General features: G+C 34.9%; 1 protein-coding gene and 1 pseudogene across 2 annotated transcripts in view; both read left to right on the forward strand.

The window, feature by feature from the left end:
* ZFPM2 (zinc finger protein, FOG family member 2) overlaps window positions 1–21037 on the forward strand; it is a 443324-nt gene that overhangs the window by 6905 nt on the left and 415382 nt on the right. The window lies entirely within an intron of this gene.
* The window catches only part of LOC125281066 (ATP synthase F(0) complex subunit C2, mitochondrial-like), a 52032-nt pseudogene that overhangs the window by 6336 nt on the left and 24659 nt on the right, over window positions 1–21037 (forward strand).

Below are 21037 nucleotides of genomic sequence, written 5' to 3' on the forward strand. Positions count from 1 at the left end.
CTCAGACATGGCAATATTTGGCATTCTGGAAAGAACTATCTCTTTAAAGGTATTAGCATAAAGATAGCACATTTGTTTATTATGCTTCCAAATCAGCTCCCAGTATCTCTGCCACAGGTAACAATTGACTTTTCAGGCTTCAAGTTAATAGCCTTGTCTCTTGCTTGTAGGGATCAATATTAGTATTAATTAATCACCATTATCGGCACTAGGATCTGGTTCTATTTGTTGTTACATCAGCAAAATATCAATATAGAAAGTGGACTCTCTGATCGTCATGGCAACTTCATCTCTTGGGTCAAAGAAAGTTTATCTTATCTGTGCATAGAGAGTGGCAAACTGTTTAGGGATCTAGTTTGAACTCTAAGAACATTGATTTAGTTTTTGTTTGCGAATAGAGGCTGAATTCCAATCACAAGGGATAGGTAAGATTTAAATATTAATGCCGAGAGGCTTGTCTGAGAGGGTGTCATACCATTACTGTCAGACTGTCTATTTGAGACGACAAAAAGGTAGAGAAGAATTGTCTAGTCAGGATTATTTAAAGCCTTCGTAATTTGTGCTTTGACAAATACTTCTAAAAATGAATATATGATAATTACTAGGTCAGTTGGTTTTGGTCAAGACTTCAGATGTTAAAACAAGAGCCTGTTATTTTTTTCTCTTCCATCCCTTCTTTCCTGGTTCATTACTATAATATCCACTACTTTAAAAAAGTACTTTTGAGGATCAGTTTTGCCTTGTGAAATAACCAGTCAGTCCCCTGTCTGAAACCAGGAGTTTTGCTACGGATTTTCAGGTCCAAGAAAGAAATTCATCTGGGAATATTTTAATATTAAATATTCATTGTTAATAAGGGAAACCCTAAAGCAGTAAGCTGAACGGATAGATGTCTTTGAAGAATGTTTGCAAAGAAAATACATGCTATTTTGTTGATATTATGAAGATACAGTGATCACTGAAAATGAGCATTTTTTCCCCTAAATCATGTCCTTGGAAATTCATCTCATTTTTCTTAAAAATTATGATAAAGAACAAAGCTAGATTTAGAAAGAGTGCCTGAAATACTCTAGAGTAAGCACTAAATAAACTTTTAGGCACTGAATAAACGTGTGTTTGTGTATCCAGAAACCGTATATGTCTCTCATGATTTTGGAGGCTTTAAAAATGAATGTGGAGTGCCTGGTGCCAAATAATTGCTTATTCATTCCAGGCATGGTCTATAGAAGAGCCAGAATTCAACTCTTTATGTAGTCTGCAAGGCAATGCTAATTATCAGTTAATATTGGTGGTAATACCCCCACAGATGTAAAACAAGGAGTAGGTTCATTAGAAGCACTACTATAATATTTAATATTAAATAGAACATTTCATCTGGGCATATGCCATTGACTGCCTCGTTTTATTTATTAGTGAAAATGCTCCCCTTTGAATTGCTAGAAGTTGAATGGTGTTAGTCTGATGATTTCTGGTACCTGATTTGGTTTATGGTAATGTCAGATTTATTATAAACAACTACCACAAAGATACGTATGATATAATAGTTTGTATATAGGCTATCACAAATATATGTAATTTGAATAGCCTACCTGAAAGTTAGAGCACCTAGTTTTTTTGTAGGCTATTAAAACGCCATTTAAAAATTTTTGTTTAAATTTTAAAATATATATAAAAATTATCTTTAAATGAACATATAATTGAAGATATATTTAATGTTATTTTTCAGTTGATTTCCTTCTTAGAAAGATAAATTCTTCTGAAGATGTAAGTTATTGTAATCTACATTTAGAAAACTTTGGCAAGCATCTCTTATTGAGACAATAAAAGAGAATTTTCAACCAGTTGACATCTAAATAATATTGCCTATGAAAAATTTCTTATAAGTGTGTTACTTGACACACGATTTTTCAGGCATAATCTCTAAAATTCTCTTACTGAGTACCAGATTTGCAAACTGTTTAGTCAATTGAGGAATTAATTACCAAATTTAGAGCTATAGGCAAATATTTGTCCTTCACTGACTATTAACCTAGAACTTTTAATTTTCTTGTTATACGTTCCTTTACAATATAGAGTGATGGTGGTGTACCCTTTAAGAAAGACTTGAATTTGCTTTACTCTGGTATATTCTGAAATTGTTGTGAGCCTGTAATAAACTGGGATTAGAAGATTAAAAATAGTGAATTGACAAGTCTTCAAGTCCAACTGAGGGCCAGATTCCTCTAAGTTTATGCAAAAGGTAGCTAAATACCATATACTATTAAGTAGTTTTTAAAATAATGAAAACAATAAATAATAATAGTAAATAATAATTAAATACACTCAATGTTGTCCATTTCCCTCTTGCTCTTCCTACATTTACATTGCCTCATTTTGGAAGAGTAGTTTTAAAGCTTTTCAGAAAATTCAATTACAAGATCAGATTATTCATAATTCAATGATAAAAATTTGTCATATTTTGTATTTTAGCATATTCAGTATTCAAGAAATTTTTTAAATATATTTTTTTATTTCCTACAATAGCTATGTAAAAGGAAAATTTTTTTCATATCACAAGTAGAAGCTTGTTTAGTTACCATATCTAGTTCCTCCAAAATGTAAAATGCCATATACTGGTAAGCCTTCTTGCTTACTGTGTGCTGAGAAGTTCGAAGGCATTTTATTTTTTTTTAAATAAACCTCTGTGAATTCAGTGAGAATCTTGGGGAATGATGTGTTTCTCATGTACAAATTATTTTCATGGTGTGTATTCTCATCCATGTCAAAATAAATCACTGTAATACTTTGTGGTTTTTATAGCCCATGTTTATATGATTAAGGTATGTATTTATGTGGATAAATTCTGTGGATAACTTTTATGCTGCTTTTAAAAGCCTTTTAAAATATAGTTAAGCGAAGTTTTTGAGAGATGGGTAGTGTATCAATCACATTGCCTGTTAATGAAAATCTTATATTTATTATGGGAATTGTTTTGATTTTAGGGAAAATCTGAAAATGTAATTGCTGCTTGAAGAATAAAGAAGACAGAGTTAAGCAAATAGAAAGATACTTATGCTAGCATAGATTACTTATATCTGCACAATATCTATATAATTTGCTGTTCTCAGTTTTGTGCAAAAATTATGTAACAGATATTTACTTAGAATTTTAAAATTTCAGATTCGTAATTTATGTCACAATCGTTTCCTTCCCTAACTACTTTGTGTATAGGAATATATTCTGTAGCATGTTCTTAGAGCAGTGGGCCAGCTCACATGAATTTGGCAACAGCACTGAAGGTTTAAACATTTTTTTTTTTTCCTCTGAGACTCTGGTCAGTACAAATAGATAAAAAGGCTTTTAATTTTCTGAGTTATTTTCATTTGGAACAAAACTGTCTGAATTTGTATTGTGCACATTTATCAATTAGGTCTTCTTTCTCTTCCTGAAGTGACATCCTGAAATCCTCCTTTTGATGGCCTTTCTGCCTCCGTTGTCATCAAAATGACCGCATTTCCCAATGACGTGTGACTTGTACCTAAGGACTCTTGCATATTTTGGAAATATTGGGCCTCCCACAGCCACGAACAGACTCCGTGTCCAGGGGAGACTGACCAAGATGGGGCGTGTGTAAATCCGAAATATGCAAGAGTTCATTTGCAAATATATTAGGTAGCTGCTAAAAATATCACCCCACTTCTTAACAGTGTGCATCTTGGACAAACAGGCGCATATTTTGTCATCAAGTTGCTTAAGCTTCTGAAGTCAGGGCTACAACTGGGTCAGATGATAAGATGAGCACAACAGAGAAACGAAGAGCGCGTCTGATAAAACCTGATTGATTGATGTCTGGCTTCCCCACCATCTCAGGCAGTTGACAGTTAGTTTGGGATCAGATGATTTGGCTTTTGCGATAGAAGATGGTGCCTGGTAGGCAAGCCTGAAGGACAAAAAGGTCGGTTTCTGTGTAGTGTCAAGTAATGCTGAGCTCCCACAAGGTGGGACATTATTAATATTTCATTCTTTCTTTTTTAGGTCCAGGCCCTAACATTTGATAGTCACTTAAAAGCATGAAGATTCAGTCTACAAACAGAAATGTGTGATTACCTTCCTGTTTTATTTAATTTAATGTTCTTATATTATTTATGTCATAAAGAGCAAGAGCATATGTTTATTTAATAATTATGTCATATTTTATATGCTAGTTTGCAATATATAATGCTTTTTGCATATTTCATGTTATAATCTTATAGAGTAAACTGTTATAAAAATAATCATAATATATAGACTGGCCACGCTTAATATTTTAAAAATAATGTTTATGGAGGAACATAGGTTTCCTGAGGGGAAAATTACAATGTAAATTAATCTAGAGTTATCAGTTCCAAGTGTTTTGGTATTATAGATTATGAGAAGCTTAGGTGAGAAAAGATTCTAGGACACAGTTTAGACATGTCAGAATTTGGGAAACCTTGGCTGGCACATTGGGAGAACTTTATATTTTATACAGGTCCATGGTAAGTGCCTGATTGTGTTATAATTTGCTGAATTCTAATCTTGCTGGTGACGGGATTATTAGGATGTGTTTGTGTATTTTAATCATGGACAACCTCAAATTCTTGATGCATATAAAAATCGCCTTAAAATATATGCTAACTAGTTTATATGCTAGCACAGAACAAAATTATAGATCACTTTTGATTTAGAGCATAATTAATAATTAGGATAAATATTCTTAGATGAAAGAAGGAAGGGGAGAAAGGGAAGGAAGGGAAGGAAGGGTGGGAAGGGAGGGAGGAACGAGAAGGAAGGAAGGAAGGAAGGAAGGAAAAAGAAAAGAAGGATGGAAATTAGAGTAGGTTTAGAGTAAAACATTTTCCAGTGTTGGCCATGCAAATTAGTACAGCTGTTATAGTATTGGAATTTGGACAGCTTGGATTTGAATTTAGATTTAAGACAGTTTGATACTCCCCAGAAATCCTTTAGGATGTATCAGTTTTCTCTGAATTTTAAGGGACAGATCTCCAAAGGACAGTTGGGTCTCAGCTAATACTGTAGGCTTAATATCAGCAAGATGAATTCTGCAAGGTGCTGTATTGCTGATAGTATAAGTGGAAGACTGTATGAAGCACTTGCGCCCAAACCTGAAGTGGTACTCACAGTAAGTGACCGGGGAAGGGGGGCTGATGGCCATGTCAGCGGTGATTGGTAATACTTCCAAGAAAGGTGCTGTAAGAAAATGACTTGTTCTTTTCTACATATAGTCATGTGGGATGAATCTCTATCTGTCTGTCTGTCTATCTGACCTAGGGACACTGAAGAATCATTATAGGTCCACTTACAAAGACTTTTGTAGAAAAGATGTTTCAGGCAGAAGCAGCACACCTGTAGTGATTCTGTTCTGATGGCCACCTCACTGCTAGGAGTCCAGCAGTACTGTTGACTGGTGGTAGTGATAATGGTCAACACTTGTTACATCCGGGAAGAGAGAACACAAGTGGATTTTTCTTGTATAATTGCTGTGTAAGTCTCTGATACATTTTTTGAATCATTCAGTTAAGTAATCTTTCGATTTAAGGTGGCATAACAGTTGTCCAAGGCAAATTGCTTTGATATTATGTAGGGTTTTTCCCCCCTGGGCATCCATGAGCAGCTAAAGTTTATTAACTTGCTTTTCTACACACACACCCACACATGCAGTATCATAGTTTACCTAAAACTTCCTTCTCAACACCTTTATTCCTTCAGTATTTTTGTTTCTTTCTGCCATTCCATGTGGCTTTGAATTGCACACTTCCTTTTGCCTAGGAATAAGCTGCATTTGAAAAATATCTAATTATACATTGAGGAAAATTGGAGTTGACAAATGAAAAAAAAATGTCGGGTCATAAAAATAATTAATATCATCAGTCCTTATAAATGGAAAGTAACAATCAGCTATTTGGTCAGCTGGACTGCAATTTCTTGATTAATCCTATAGCTCCAGGAATCTCATTTAAGGAAGAGTAGGAATTTGAAGATGGAGTGGCTACACTGATTAGTCTGACATTCACTTCGATGTTTTTTCACTCTTGGTTTGGAAGTTTTTGTTTCCAAGAAAGAAGAGCAATAAGGTTTTAGGTAGAGGATGTTACTGAGAAAAATCCTTGGGGATTTGCTTTCTCGAAACTGGTTAGTACCAGTGTTCTTTATATTGAGAAGTAATCTCTTAGGGATTACAAGAGGTGAGATAGATGTTAGCTGCACATGGTTCTTTGTACCCTGAGAAAGAAAAATTAATTATTACATATTGATTCAAGGCTTTCAAGCCTAGGATCCATAGGCTTTGAGGAATTTGTGAATATCCAGACATTTTATGCAAAATTAGGGTATTAAAGAATTTTTCTGGGAAGGGGTTTTCATGAAATAGTCAAAGGGCTTCACTTTTGATGGGCTCATCAAAACATTGAGACCAGTCTAAAGAATTTCTGTATGTGTGTCAAATGATCACTTGTTACATTTTAAAATGTAACCATATAAATAGGAGTTGTTTCATTTTTGTCAAATGATTTTTTTCAAAAATATAAAATCAAATCTATCACTTGCTGCTCTAAATCCTCCTCCAGTGGATGTCCTTTGCAATTAATTCCTGAACTTTTTATTATGACCTCCCACATCTTCCCTGATCTGTTCCTTACCTTCCTGTCTCATCTGATCACCAGATATACCATTATCATGTGCGGATTCCCTTCCCAGTCCCTGTCTTGGCTGGGTCCCGTAAACCGCCTGCATTCACCACATTCCATTTGTACTGGTCTTCCTTCTCCTCCTTGAACATGCCAAGCTGCTTTTCTCCTTGCAGTGTTATTTCCCTAGATTTTTATATTGCGGGCTCCTTCTTATCACTTTTCACTTCATGTGTCAACTCTTCAGGAAGGCCTGCCTTAACTCCTTACGTAGAGTTTTCTGGCCCCTACATGCCCCAGTTTGCTCTCTAGCCCATTCCCCTATTTTATTTTCATGATACTGATAGTTATCTGAAATTATCTTATTTATTTGTTGGTATGTTTACCTGCTCATTAGATAATTTATCACTAGATTCTAAGCTCAATGGCTGTGGGATCCAGTTGTGTTTACTTATGTACCTCCAGTTGCTAGAAGAGTACCTGGCACATAGCAAACACTCAAAGAATATTGGCTGAATGAATGAGTGAAGAAATGAACAATTTTTTAAAATCTACATCATTTCCCATGGTATATTTCTAACACAGTTGGTTTTGCAGTTGTCTACCCAAGAAAAAAGAGTTACCTGCATGCCTTAAATTAACTCCTGTTTTTCATTTAGCAGTCATTAAACAAACATATAGTAAGTATCAATTATTGTACTGTGTCGAGCCATGGAGAGGGGAAAATACAAAAGCGAACAAACTATAGTCTCTCCCCTCTGGTAGTCCACTAACTGATGAAGGAGAAAGTCATAGTTACTGTACACTGTGATATACTCACAGTAGTTGGAGGTATGAGGTGTTGTGGCACCAAGATGTCCAGGTGGGTTTAGATAAGCCTCCAGAATGAGGTCTTACGTAATCTGGGGCTGGAAGGATGAGTAGGAGATCCAGTCATGACAAGAGGGAATTGCATCTTGGCAGAAATCAACAGCTTGGCCAAGAGCAGAAAGGCGTTAAAGAAGATGATATTTTCAAGGTCCAGTGAAGAGTTGTGACCAAAGATGTGTCTACATGGAAAAGAGTGACAGAGAATGCAGCTTCAAAGCTAACTCGGAACCAGATTTTTAAAGGGTTTTGTGTGCCATGTTAAAGAACTTGAATTTGGCCCTTAGGTAATTGGTGGTCACTACAGATTTTGAAAAATAGAGCCTGATTAGTGTATTTTGAATGTGTTTGATAATTACCTGGCCTTACCTAATTGCCATTTGGTAATAGGGGAGGACAAGAAGCCCTTGAGCTGACAGTGGGTTTTAGTCACCTTTCATTTTGTTAAATTTAACAATTATTGTTATCTCACATTCAACTTTAGTCCTTCTGTGCTACCATCTCACTTTTAGATGTGGATTTAACAACAACATTGCAGTGGAGGGCGAAAACCATCACTCAGTGCTTTCAGTAGTTTAGTATGAATATTTTATTGAGGTGAGACAACACATGCAAAAATAAATGAACAGAACAATATGTTTTTGATTGAATTTGTTTGTGCTTAACTCATGAGATTGTCTTTGGTAGTAGCTTTCCATTCATTCATATGCATTAACCTAGTTTTATAACTGAATATCGAGAAAGATAAATTTATGTTCAATAGCAAATGGGGAGAATAATTTTTACTTGGATTGCCAATTGTTGCAATCTCTTTGAAACACAATGTGGCACTTTATAGCAATTACAGTTGCACATATACTCTTGGACCCAGTGATTCCACATATCCCAGGGAAACTCATATGTATGCTGGTTACAGCGTGGTTTGTAACAGCAAAAAATTAGAAATTACTTAAATGTTTACTAATAGGGAATGGGTTAAATAAAATTATAGTATAACCCTCGTTGTAGTTTATATGTTATAAAGGATGGGGCCAAATGTGTCCATACTGATATGGAAGCATCTCAAAGATTTATAAAGTAATAAATAAATAAAAAATTTAAAATATCAGTATGGTATCTCCTTACTTGTTAAAAATGAAAGGATGAGTAGTTAGAGACATATACATTTGTATTTTGTCACAAAAACATCTGAAAAAATGTACAAGAAATTACTAATGATGCTTGTCTTTGGGAATTTTGACTGGGAGTTTGGAGTAGGGCATAGATTCCCTTTCCACTGTGTGCCTTTTTAATCAGTTACAATTTTAACCAATTATAAATTAAGGCCATTAATGAAAATTAACACAAAAGTAAAAGGCATCCGTTGGAAGGTGGATATGTTATTTTCACTGGTATTGAAAGCCACTACCAGGACTGCTACTAATAAATCCTTCTTCAAGAGGGTGAGGGGTAGAAAATAGTCAAGTATATATTGCCACTAAAATTAAGTGTTAAATTGCTCATCTTCGCTTCAGTTGTGTAATTGGGAGGGTAGAAATACTGTTGGAGGTTGGGAAGAAAGGATAGGGAATGGATAAAAATATTTGATAAAATGTTTTAATATCTGTCTAATTCAGACATTACTGTGAGGGGGAATAAGTATAATGATAAATTTTTCTATAATTCTTATTAAGCTTAATATGAGAATGTACCTAAAGTGAGCACTCCAGTGAAGATTAAGCTCTGTTTTACTTTAGAGAAGGAAATAGCACAGAGAAAAAGATTTTAAATACATTGCCTTTTAAAGTATAGTATTTCTCTATTCTCAGCATAGGTCATGGCTATGTTATTAACCTCAGATTAATAGTGTATGATACTTTGGTTTTAGATAAAAGATCTATTCTTTAAAATTTGATGTTCTATTATAGGCTCTGTTTTACAAAAAGAAGTTTATCCCCATGACATTGTTTTTCTGAGTTCGGAAATTTTGTCCTGTCTGCCTGGAACTTTTCATCTTTAACCCATATCCAGTGTTTCAGACTTTGGAATGATATTAAAGTGCCTATTATTTTTTCCCTGATTATTATGCAGATATATTTTGGTTCTGGACCACATATATTGCTTCCTTTTTGCACCTTATTAATGCTTTTGGGTCCTTGAAAATCTTGCAAACCATCCCATGTGTTCTTGCAGGAAGCAGCAGCAGCAAGAGCAGGAGCTGACCCAGTACAGGGTACAGGCTAAAGCTTCGAGTTCCAGTGGGATTTAAGGATGCTTGAAAAAAACCCCACGAACGTCTTACTTCATAAATGCCACCATAATTTCCCCCTGGTATTTATTATAGAATGGAAAAGGAAATAAGCGAAGTTGAATTTTTGTCAAATAATTTTAAAGAAGTGGGCATAAAGTTAGGATACAAGTAATAAACGCAGTTGAAAGAAATGATAATCTGAACACAAAAGAAATATTTGTTTCTCTTATTTGAAGGGACTGAAAGCCGAGAAAAGTTAATACATCTTGCTAAGTTTGTTTTTACCCGTTAGAGTCTTCTACTATTTTCAGCTTTGTTAGCACACATGACCAAAAGGTCGGTTTCATTCATTTTATACTTATGGATTCTGGAAAAAAAGCTAGGGCGGGCCTGAAGATTTTATTGTATTTTTATATTTTATGTTCTTAGTTTGGGCAGTGGTGCTACCAGGATGCATGGTCAAATGGAGATAAATTCATCTAATCAGTGGCCTTATGCAATGACTTTTGTGTAAGTAAGAGAATTTGTTTGGAAAAAAAAAATTTTTTTTTTTTTGATTTGGCTTCTTGAGGCTTCTTGTCATCAAGAATTCTGTTCCTAAAGATCTAGAGAAGTATCAGAGGAAAACAGACCCAAAGTGGATCCAGCCCCCTGCTTTCCTGTGGCCTGCTGATGTCCCACCCATCAAGTGTTGAAAAGCCACAAGTGGTTTTCGTGATGATAAAGTTAGTGGTTGGTACTAAAAATAAGTCTCAGAGCAAGGCCCAGTAGAAGTTATTGAAGATGATCTGGTTAAAACTACCTCTGCCCGGAAGATCATACAACATTTCTAGAATGACTGATTTCTAAAGTGAGAAGTCATTATAATTATTTATGTTATTAAGATCCATTTTCAGAATCAGGTGGAAAACTACATGCATTATATTCTGATCAAATGGTATGTCACCTCTCCACAGCCACCCTGTGGAAATGTGTTAGCCCATGGGACTGACTATTCTAAGAAATAACTTTCCAAGCTAATCTACTTGAAAATGATAGTGTAGGTAAACTTATCTATTAACTTCAAGACAATGCAATGGCTGCTGTGGGGTAGTACTTGAATGGAGCCTCTATTAACCTTCCTCTTTAGAAGGGGATTGATGTATACAACTCATTAGAGAGGGAGGGGTATGGTATATTGATTCAGAACTTTGGAGTCTTATATCAGGCTTCCAGTGACAGCTCTGCTACTTCCTTGTTGCGTGTCCTTGAGCAAGTTACTTAATCTGTGACTCAGTTTCCTCCATTTGTTGAAAAGAGGTTACTAAAGCAACTGGTACGGTGGTTTAATGTTAAACGTTGTATCAATACATGCAAAGAGTTTAGAACGGTACCTGGCATACACTAATAAAACATTTTTCTTTATTATTGGCATTTTTGAGGTCAAATCCATGAAAATAAGTTGTTCGTGTATAGGAGTGTGTATCCCCAGGCATCTAAAATATAAATTTAAAGGTCTTTGGCTTGCATACTTTAATAGATGACTATTTAAATGTAGTATTTTCTTTTTGTATATAGTGTTCCTACTTGAGTAAAAAGAGAGATCTTGTTGAATATCCTAAAGAATTGAAACTTTTTGCTCTGACAGCCCTGAAATAGTTTTTTAAGTTTTCTTCCCAAGGAAGAAAATATTTCAAGCTTCACTGGGAAATGCCATATAAAATATATTGATAGATGAAAGTGTAATCTATTTATCACACATACATAGCTATAAACCAGTAAATGTTTTTAAAATTTATGAAATCTTATAGACCATTTTGTCTAATTTTCTGCTATTAAATAACATGCAGTGCCTTGGTTTCATAATATTACTAGAAAACATGAGTGGTAGGGTTTTCTTTTTTCGCCCTCCAGACAGTTCTGGAGTTAATACACAAAATTTCATTTAGAAAGATCCGGAGTAGAGTATCTGAAAAGGTCATTGAAGAAACCAGTTGGTTAAAATACATTTGGATGACCTGAACACATACTTGTTGTGTCTCTAAATCCCAGACATACTTTATTAGGACAATCCAGCTGGTTTGCTATTTCTATCTCCTCATTATCAACACATTATGGTATGGCCTCTTCCCTCTCTCTTCCAATGCCAAGAATTTGGCAGGGACACCATGCTAGCAAGTCAGAGACTAGGGGTGGTGGGCGGGGGTGGGGAAAAAACAACAGCTTCAGGCCGCTGTGAGGGTAGGAAAATATGTTGTCTAAACATTTTGCCACTGGATTAAGGTTGATAATGGACATTTGTAGACTCTACTTGAAGAATTTGAAGAAATAATAAAATTTCATGGGTTTCTGGAAATAGTCTTAAGAAAAATTATACTCATGCTGGTCTATACTTCCCTATATATAGAATCTGTAAATCTTGAAGCTCCAAATTCCTTGCTTTTCTCCCTTTTCCCAGCCATCCTAATATTACAGAAGTTCAAGAAAGTGAGGAAAGAAAAGATTTGTCTCTAGGTCTTATTTCATAGTTTTTCTGATCAAAACCAACTCAATAACTGAGTATCATGGCACATTGTATTATTATGTGAGTGACTCTACGAAATAGATGAAAGCAGAACCTCTTCTAATATATCACAGTATAAAGAAAACAGACATGTCAGTCTGTTTTTGGTTATGGTTCACAGTTTTGCTTAAAGTTAGTAAAATGAAAAGCAATCACATTAAGAACTCCCTTGATAGTTTCATAGGATTTCAGATGCTGGGTTAGGAAAGCTCTTTGAAATTTATTAGGGCTTTCACAAAAATATGGATTATGATTTTTATAATGGTTGTACACATGACTTTTCTTGTGTGTATGCATGTAATTTTGTGTGTTATACATTTTCTTCTTATCGATCTTCTTTTCTATAAACTCTCTTCAAATTGTCCTACTGACATTCATGGGATGACTTCATGAAATATGTTCTGTACTTTGATAGATGTTTTAAAAATCATCTCAAATTAAAATTATTTATTTACTTTCCAAAAGCCATGAATTATGCCATCAGAGCAACCTAAAGGTATTTTTTTCATGATAGTCCACATTATTATAAAATATTGGGTTTTAATACATGAAGGGTCATCTTGCCTATTCATAGTGATATTTATGACAAAGCAAGTAGGTTGTGATCTCTTTTGTCCACTTAGGAAGCAACTACAGAAGGAAATATTTCATTCACATATATATTATTTATATATCTTAAAATTTCTTTACTCTGTTTGGTTCTTAGATATAGCCCATACATAACTCAGACACCCGAATAATGGCAAGTGTAATGTTATCTATTATCAGCAGAAACTCAGTAATTTAGAGATTGATACTCAGGGTCATTTTTTGTATAATGTCCTTTCCCTATTGGTAAAATATATTACTTTATGTTTCTTATTTAATCTTCTTATTTTATCTTTCTTAGCTTATTGGAAAGGGCAATAATGGATTTTCATGTTTTAAAAATATTTAAGTTAAATAATAATAATAAGGTGGGATTTTAGTAATCTGAGAAAGGGATAAAGCCATGAATGAAAGAAAAATGGAAGAGGAGTGTGTATGAATTTGCGGGCATCTTATTTTGTGGTTGTAGTAACACTTACTGAATGTCAGTAGGATGTTGAAATTTACTGTGGGTAGAAAAAGAAGAATGCAAATTAAAAGAGAAATAGTTTATTCACAAATTAAAGAAACTGTTCCCCTGGGTGTCTCCTTAATTGATGAAGAGCAAATAAGTAGGGTACAGTTAACTAGACAAGCAGAGAGGGGCAGGCATATCTCTCAGGACTGAGGTTAGAACCTCAGGCTTTCTGAGTGTGAGGGATTTGTAAATTAAGCTACTCTGTTACTGTCAGAATTAATATGTGGATAGAAATCTATGTTTTCAAGGCTCTTACAGCATTTTTTTTTGTATCCCTTCTTTATTTTTAAAAGTAGTTTTATGTTATTTTTGTACTATTAACATTCTACACTTATGACATTTCTGCCCCCTCACTACCGACACCGAACAATGGAACTGCTTCAATTAAGAAACAGAACATCAGCCCCTGGCGTCTTATTCTGTTGTTCCATCTTTTTTGCTAGGGAGAATTCATTTGTTTCTTAATTAAGAAAAACACCAATAGCATGAAAAATCTGCTTATGGTACCTGAATGGTAATTAGGCAAAAGGTAAAAAAGAAACATGCACATACATTCCAGGAGCAGCCAAAATGAACTTGAGCTGATAAAAATGAACTAAACTACCCTTGCATAAATGGAGGCTGAGAGAAGTGTACAGTCATTATGGCTAAGACAATATGCAAACTATCTTCAAAGAAATCAAATTGCTAGAGTGTTTTCATTTGCATGTATTAACTATTAACATAATGAGGAGAAGTGACATTGGACCCGGATTGTGTGTCTGTTCAGATTGATAAGTCTACTGCGTCTGCAAACAGACGCCCCAAAATCGTGCTAGTAGTTCGATCAGAGGTGAACTCTGCAATGTGGGCTAAAATGAAACCTAGAGCTTGACGGACCTGCTGAGTTCCTGAATGGTTGACGTCTCTCTCATTCACATTCTAGGTCATTTTCTCTTTCCATTTCTGTCTGTCTGTCTGTCTGTCTGTCTGTCTCTCTCCCACTCCTCCCCACCCTTTCTTTATTTTTTAAAAACAATAATAGTATTTCAGTGTGAATTCTTATTTGAAATATCTAGGTTTTCCCCAGCACAACTTTTTACGGTCTAATAACAGATGTTATAAAGGAGATCTTAAAGAACCACAGGATTAACTTAATATCTATTACAAGATTTGAACATTTAGTTTTTTGTTTATTTATTCCCAGCAAATGTAAATCTAGGAATAAAGGAAACTGACATACATTGAGCTCCTCTTATGTACCATGCTTTGTACAAAGTGTTTTTTCTTAGGAAAGTAGAAAGAGTCATTGAGAAAGATGAAGAAGCTGTGGCAGTGAGAGACTTCTCTAGCCTAAGCCCCTGAACCACTGGGTCTTAATTCATTCTCATCTGTGAAATGGGGTAATGTGACTACCCTGGTCTTTCCTAGTCTAAAAACCTTCGAGGCTAGTAGTTAATTTCAGTGTTTTAAATGCTTAAGAGAAATTGGAAGGTCATCACTCAGAAACCTGCCCAGAGCATCTAATATGTTTTATTTCCTGTGAGTCATGGGATTTATCACATACTAGGATGACATTTTTCTAATTCATGTTGATGAGAAGCTCTGACAACTATATAAATCTTTGAGTAATTTTAAGAAGACAAAACCAAAATATATTTCTTGATTTGAGAATTCATATTTTGATATTCCTCAAGTCGGAATATAACTTGCTTTAAAATCCATAAACCCATTTAAGGTTGTAGTTTCTCTTTTTGCAAAACTTACTGTTGTGTCTTACGAATGATGGAGACTGCTAATTAAGAGGTTCTACATCACTTCTTTGCTACAGTTTTGTTTATTCTATTAACAAATATGTATTGTGATCTCTCTGAGTCTCGTTGGCACTGCTTTATGTGTGGAGGTCAGTCGTGCCCTAGGAAGGTAAGTTCTCTGCTGTCTTTGAGTTTATGTTCTAAAGGTGGACAACAGGCAATAAAAACAGTAATTCAGTCAATGTACAAGGTCATGTCAGATTGGGATAAGTGTATGAGGAAAACCAAATAGGGTAATGTGGCCAAGAGTGACTGTTGGGATCCTTAAATGATGTTAGTCAAAATTTCTTAAACTTGGTGCAGTTGATGAAGAGCAAGAAAATTAATCTTTCCTTGTAAATTGTTGGGAAAACTCTCAAGGGTGAGGCGACAGATGTCTCCCAGAGACTGTGATCCACCTCAGACCCCAACAGCCTAATTGAAAGATGTTACCTTTATGAAGTGTGGAGGCCAGAAAAACATGTTGGGGACCATTAGATTTTATTGAACAAAGTTTTGAGGAGAAATGTGTCAGAAATGGAGTTAGGTTCTAGAGATAATATAGTTGCTAAGGCAGGCATAGAACACACCGTCATGAGGCTTTTATTCCAGGAGAGACAGCCGGTTCAGGAAGCTCAGGACAATGCCTTCGGATTTTTCAGACATGTTGTTTGTTTACATGGTATTTACATGAATAATTTCAACAAATGGGGAATAACTAGTCACATTAATAATTACATTATTCTGTCAATATTATGGGAAGTAGTTTCTATTATAATATATTGTATGAACAAATGTAACATTCACACAATTGATATGTCCTCATTTTATATATGTATGTATATATCTATTTTTTTCTCTGAATGGATATTTGCGACTGATTAGATTAAGTGATAATCCTTAGAAATTTGTTATTGACCATTATCACTACTGTTGGAATACCAGCTGTGAAGTTTGAAGTCATGTTAATTCACCTTAATTCCAATTTAATTCTGTTTTGCATAACATGCATCACTGCTTAATGTAAATGGACGTGTGTGACCACAAAGCCCTGTAGAGCTCCTTGTGACCATGTGGCATTGGGAACATTTTGAAGCATTACACTTTTTTTCTCCAGGCAAAAGATTCATTAGGCATTTGGGGGAAGAATTTCTTTACCGGTTGTTCAACTGGAGATGGCTGAATGAAATGGCTCAGCCGTTGGCCAGTGTCAGTAAGTGTACTCCTCTGCTCAAGAAGAACATGGGGAAAAACACCCAAACTATGGATTCATAAAGAGCTTTATGCTTCTGAAGATTTCAAATAAATGTCTTCTCGGGTAAGAATAGATGAGTTGACAGTACTCTTTGAAGACATCTCCACACTTAATGATACTTTATTGTCTGTTTTCATGAATATGCAGATTATAAAGAAATCTGTTTCATATTTAAGTGATAAGTTAACCTTTCTGCCACATACATTTATTATAATGTCAAAATCTCCTTTGAGAAAGTCAGGTTGATGATCTGTGTTGAATCATTCATTCAGATTCAGCCTAAAGGGGTTAAGAGGTGGGAGCAGGTGTTGTCACATTCTCTTAGAAATTACCTAAGAACTAGGAAGCACAGTTACTCCAAGAGAATTCTGGAAGAATTTGTGTCTAGAAGGAAGCACAAGCTGAGTACAGATGGTTAACTTGAAAAAAGAAAAAGACACAAAGCTGAATTCAAGAGAAATGTTTGAGACATTTAGATACTTACTAATAATGGAGCAATGATATTTTCATCTGGACTAGCCTGTCTACTTAAAATAAGATGAATAAGAGAGCCACAGAGAAAAGTCTCAAAAACTCCTTACAGAGGAATAGAAGTACTTCTATTTAATTCAAACTTGAAACAAAAATCCCTTAAACAACTCCCCTCCCTGCCCCCAGAGACCTTGCTTTCTCTTTATCAGTTGTGATTGAATTGATTCTATTTGAAAGAGAACCCATTCAGACTCATTGTTATAAACTATCATTTCTTTTTCTAGATATGAAAACTGTAAGTGTGGAGTAATATATCTCTGGGTTTCTTAGAATCTCTACCAATGCCTCTCATGCCTAAACTGCTGGGTCTGGTACATTAACCAATAAAAATACATCACCGATTTTTCTGGAGACAGACTCAAGTGCTGAAGGTGTAGAGGGACAGACTTAATACATGCCTGAAAATTTTGAATTATTTTTGTTTAAATGGGTTTCACTATGTCTCTTAATGGAAGCATCAACTTTCAAAACTATGCAGGCTGGAATGATGTTCTAAAACTGTTGGTGACATTTAATAACATCCTGAATTTGGATTAAAAAAAAAATCAACTGTAAAATATAGGACAAGAAGAGGGAACCGTATATGCTACCAAAATTAAAACTTCAGAGGTATTTCAGTTAACTCTGAGTCTTAATTGGAAATCTGGAATGATTCTACAGTGTTCCATATTTACCAAGGAGTCTTGCTGTGCTTTGTACTGATCAGTCAAGTTTAGAGTATTATATTCAAGGTCCATGCCCTTCTTAAAACTCAACTATGTCTGGAGTATATTAACAGCCGGGCAATAGTTGAAGGAATTGGAGATATTTAATAGGAAAAGAAAAATATAGGTTTCATTTGAGAGCTATGTTCAGATAATTGAGGAACTAATGTAGAAAAGGAACTAGCTTTCTTCGTAGCTCAGAGGAAATCATTTCCAAGGGCGTTCTGGGTCTGCATTCTACATACCAAGGGCAGATGTGGGTTTAGCATCAGTAGAGCAGTTAGAACTGTTCAAAGTGGAATGGCCTTCATTGTAGGGTAGAGAGCTGCTTGTCTCTGGAAGAAAGCACGTAAAGGTTAGCCTGGATAATCACTTGCTAGATTTATTATGTAATAGATATTTGGGAGGTAGAGGGTGATGGGGATTAAGGAGTTAAGGGGCAAAACAGGAGTAGATTCTTGGGTGATTTCATATTCTAGATGGGCCTTAGAGTGTTTTGAGTCTCAGGTCAATTCTAAAGCATTTCATTGGTATCTATCCATGAAAGTCCTCATTGTCGTCGTTATATTATCAGTAACAGTCAACTCTTACGGAATCTAGACAAGTTCAAGGTGTCAGGACCCTGGCTAGCTGAGGCCCTTTTTATAGCTTTGGGAGGTGCTCAAGCAGTGTGTTCAGGTGATCTGTTTTTATAAAAATTTCAAAATTAAGCTATTTTAACTATAATTGATTAAGACTGCTAAATCATTTCTCTTTAACTTTCCTTCTGTCACACTTCAAAGCAGTCTCAGGCATAACTGGGATCATGGTAAGGGGAAGTTGAGCTGGAAAAATAATTGTCATATTTTTAACATTTGCAGTTCACCAAGATTTCTCTTTCTAAATAAATATTTGCTTTCATACATACTTTGTATTTGCAATTTCGTGTTCTTTTATGGAGAGACCCCCCTCCAATTGTATAAGCTTCAGAGTTTCCAGTTTCTGGATCTGTTTCCCTTTGCCCCTTTTATATGTGGTGTAATTCTAAGTACCACAAATAGAAAGGTGCATAAGCCATTGTCCTTTATGCCAGGTTATGCACAAGTTATGTAGTGGAGGAATTTGACGATTTTATTACGGGTTCAACTATCTATTTGAAGAAAGAGTTAATGCTGATATAAAATATGCTGTTTTACAGCTATACATGCACGGACATTTTTATTATTGAATAAGAATTAATTTAAACAAAGACCAACAGTGACTATGATCCCTCAAATCTAAGAAAATCATATTATCGTATTGCAATCTAATGTATGTGTGTATTATTCTTATGGCAAAGGCAAAGGGTTATGTTATTGTGTGCATCCCATTGCTTAGGAAACTAAGGTATATGTATGAAGATTTTAAGACATTTTTTATGCTTTAGAGATAAAATCACTTTGACATCAAATCTGCCAGCTGACAATTTCTGAGGATCTCTAAGAAAGAAGTTTTCCTCTATCTTAATTGATAAAAATAGGTTACCAAACATTATGCTTTCAAGCAACCTGGAGCTTTTTCTGTATCTTTTACAAATATCTCAACGCTCTGTGTCTTTTTTTTTTTTTTTTTTTTTTTTGCCAAAGTTCAATTTTATTCTTGTTTCTATCTTCTGTGCTGAGATCTGCAGCTTTTGGGGGTCCCTCTTTTCAAAAATGTTCTATGATTTCAAAGAGGACATAGTCAGATGTGCCATGACTGAATTCCCATATAAAGTAGCATTATTTCTTTTATCAAGGAAAGCTCATGCTTCCTGAAGGGTACGGAAGCTCCTCCAAGTGCTAGGCTAGCTAGCAGGTGATCTTTTCCTATCTTTTACCGAGCAGACTGGCTCAATAGGAAATAATGCTATCCAACTTGTCCAAACTCAATGGTGTGCAAAAAAATAAATAAATAAATAAATAAATAAATAAATAAATAAATAAAAATCAGACCAAATTTCATTCTTTTTGTGTGTTCCTGTTGTGGAGATTGGTTTAATAGAGAGATTTAAAATGCAAATGTTCTGTTTTAACATTGTTAATAACTCCAGAATGAACTGTGTATGTAAGCACGTAGACTTATTTCAAACTCTCAAGTGGGATTTGATGCATCATTTTCTAGAATGTACTATTCTCTTTTTTCATTTCTATTTAAAAATCTACCTTATTATGCCTATGACTATTTCTAAATAGTCTATTTCTTCTGCTTTTAGTGTTTAATTGCAATACACCCCAAATTGGCAAATATTTGAATGATTTCTCTTGAGCTTAAAAAAAGCAAGAAAGGAAAAACAGACATTAACTATTGTCATGGTACAGATATTGTAGTAGATAAGTGGATAGATCTAGTTCTTGGCATGCTTGCTTTAGGTGTTGCATATGGAGTTAAACTTAACAGGAGGGGGAATGCAAAAGCACTTATTTCCTTCAGTATATCCTTCGGAGTCAGTGATATGAAGTTATGATAAATATATGTCTGTCTTACATATTACTTCTGGAGAAGGGAGGAAAACTTTTGAGAGTCCTCCTGTATGATAGGCATAACACATAATGCTTGTTAGGCATTTTGTATACATTTAACTGTTGACATTATTTATCGGCCTTATCCTATTTTATATAAGCCAAGCACAATTAACCACATTTTAGAGACATTGTTTAGGGTGACTGCAATTAACAAATCCAGTTGTTTGGACCAGGTTTGGGGACTCTTTTCATAACCCCATTTTATCAGTGGAAAGGATTTTGCTGCAAAATGGAGGGATCCAATAATGAATGCAACATAAGAAAACTTCTGGAGGTGATTGATGGGTCTGTCATCTTGATTGTGGTGATGGTTTCCACAGGTGTATGCATACGTGCAAACTCATCAAATTACATAGTAAATATGTGTCACTTTTTGTATGTTGACTTTACATCAGCAAAGCCGTTTTAAAAATATGTGCACAGACATATCCAGGAGACATTTTATTATAAAATCAGGAGGAAAAATAAGCTAAACTGGCTAAATGTGATCATGTAGGTGAAAATGCCTATTAATAGATTTGGCACATACACACCTGGTAAAGGTTAGTCAGTTTTGAGCCATGATTCCTATCCTCTTGCGGCTTGCTGCCTAAGGAAACTAGGTGCAACTCTGTGTATAATACAGAATGAGCTGTCAGGAGAGGCGTGCCATACAGCTTTAAACAAAGAGCTGTGGGGATTAGTCTAGGGCCCTTTGTTCTCTTTTTTGAGAAAGTATGTTTTTGAAAACTTCAGACAATTTTAGGTAATACAAGATCCCCTTGGGAACTCTTAGGCATCAGATAGAAAAACTTATTGGATGCTTTTTATATACCCTTTCAAGAAAGTATTCAATCTAAGTGTGATTATTCCTTTTTTTTAAAAA

This window comes from Ursus arctos, unplaced genomic scaffold, assembly GCF_023065955.2.
Source record: "Ursus arctos isolate Adak ecotype North America unplaced genomic scaffold, UrsArc2.0 scaffold_6, whole genome shotgun sequence".
Taxonomy (NCBI): domain Eukaryota; kingdom Metazoa; phylum Chordata; class Mammalia; order Carnivora; family Ursidae; genus Ursus; species Ursus arctos.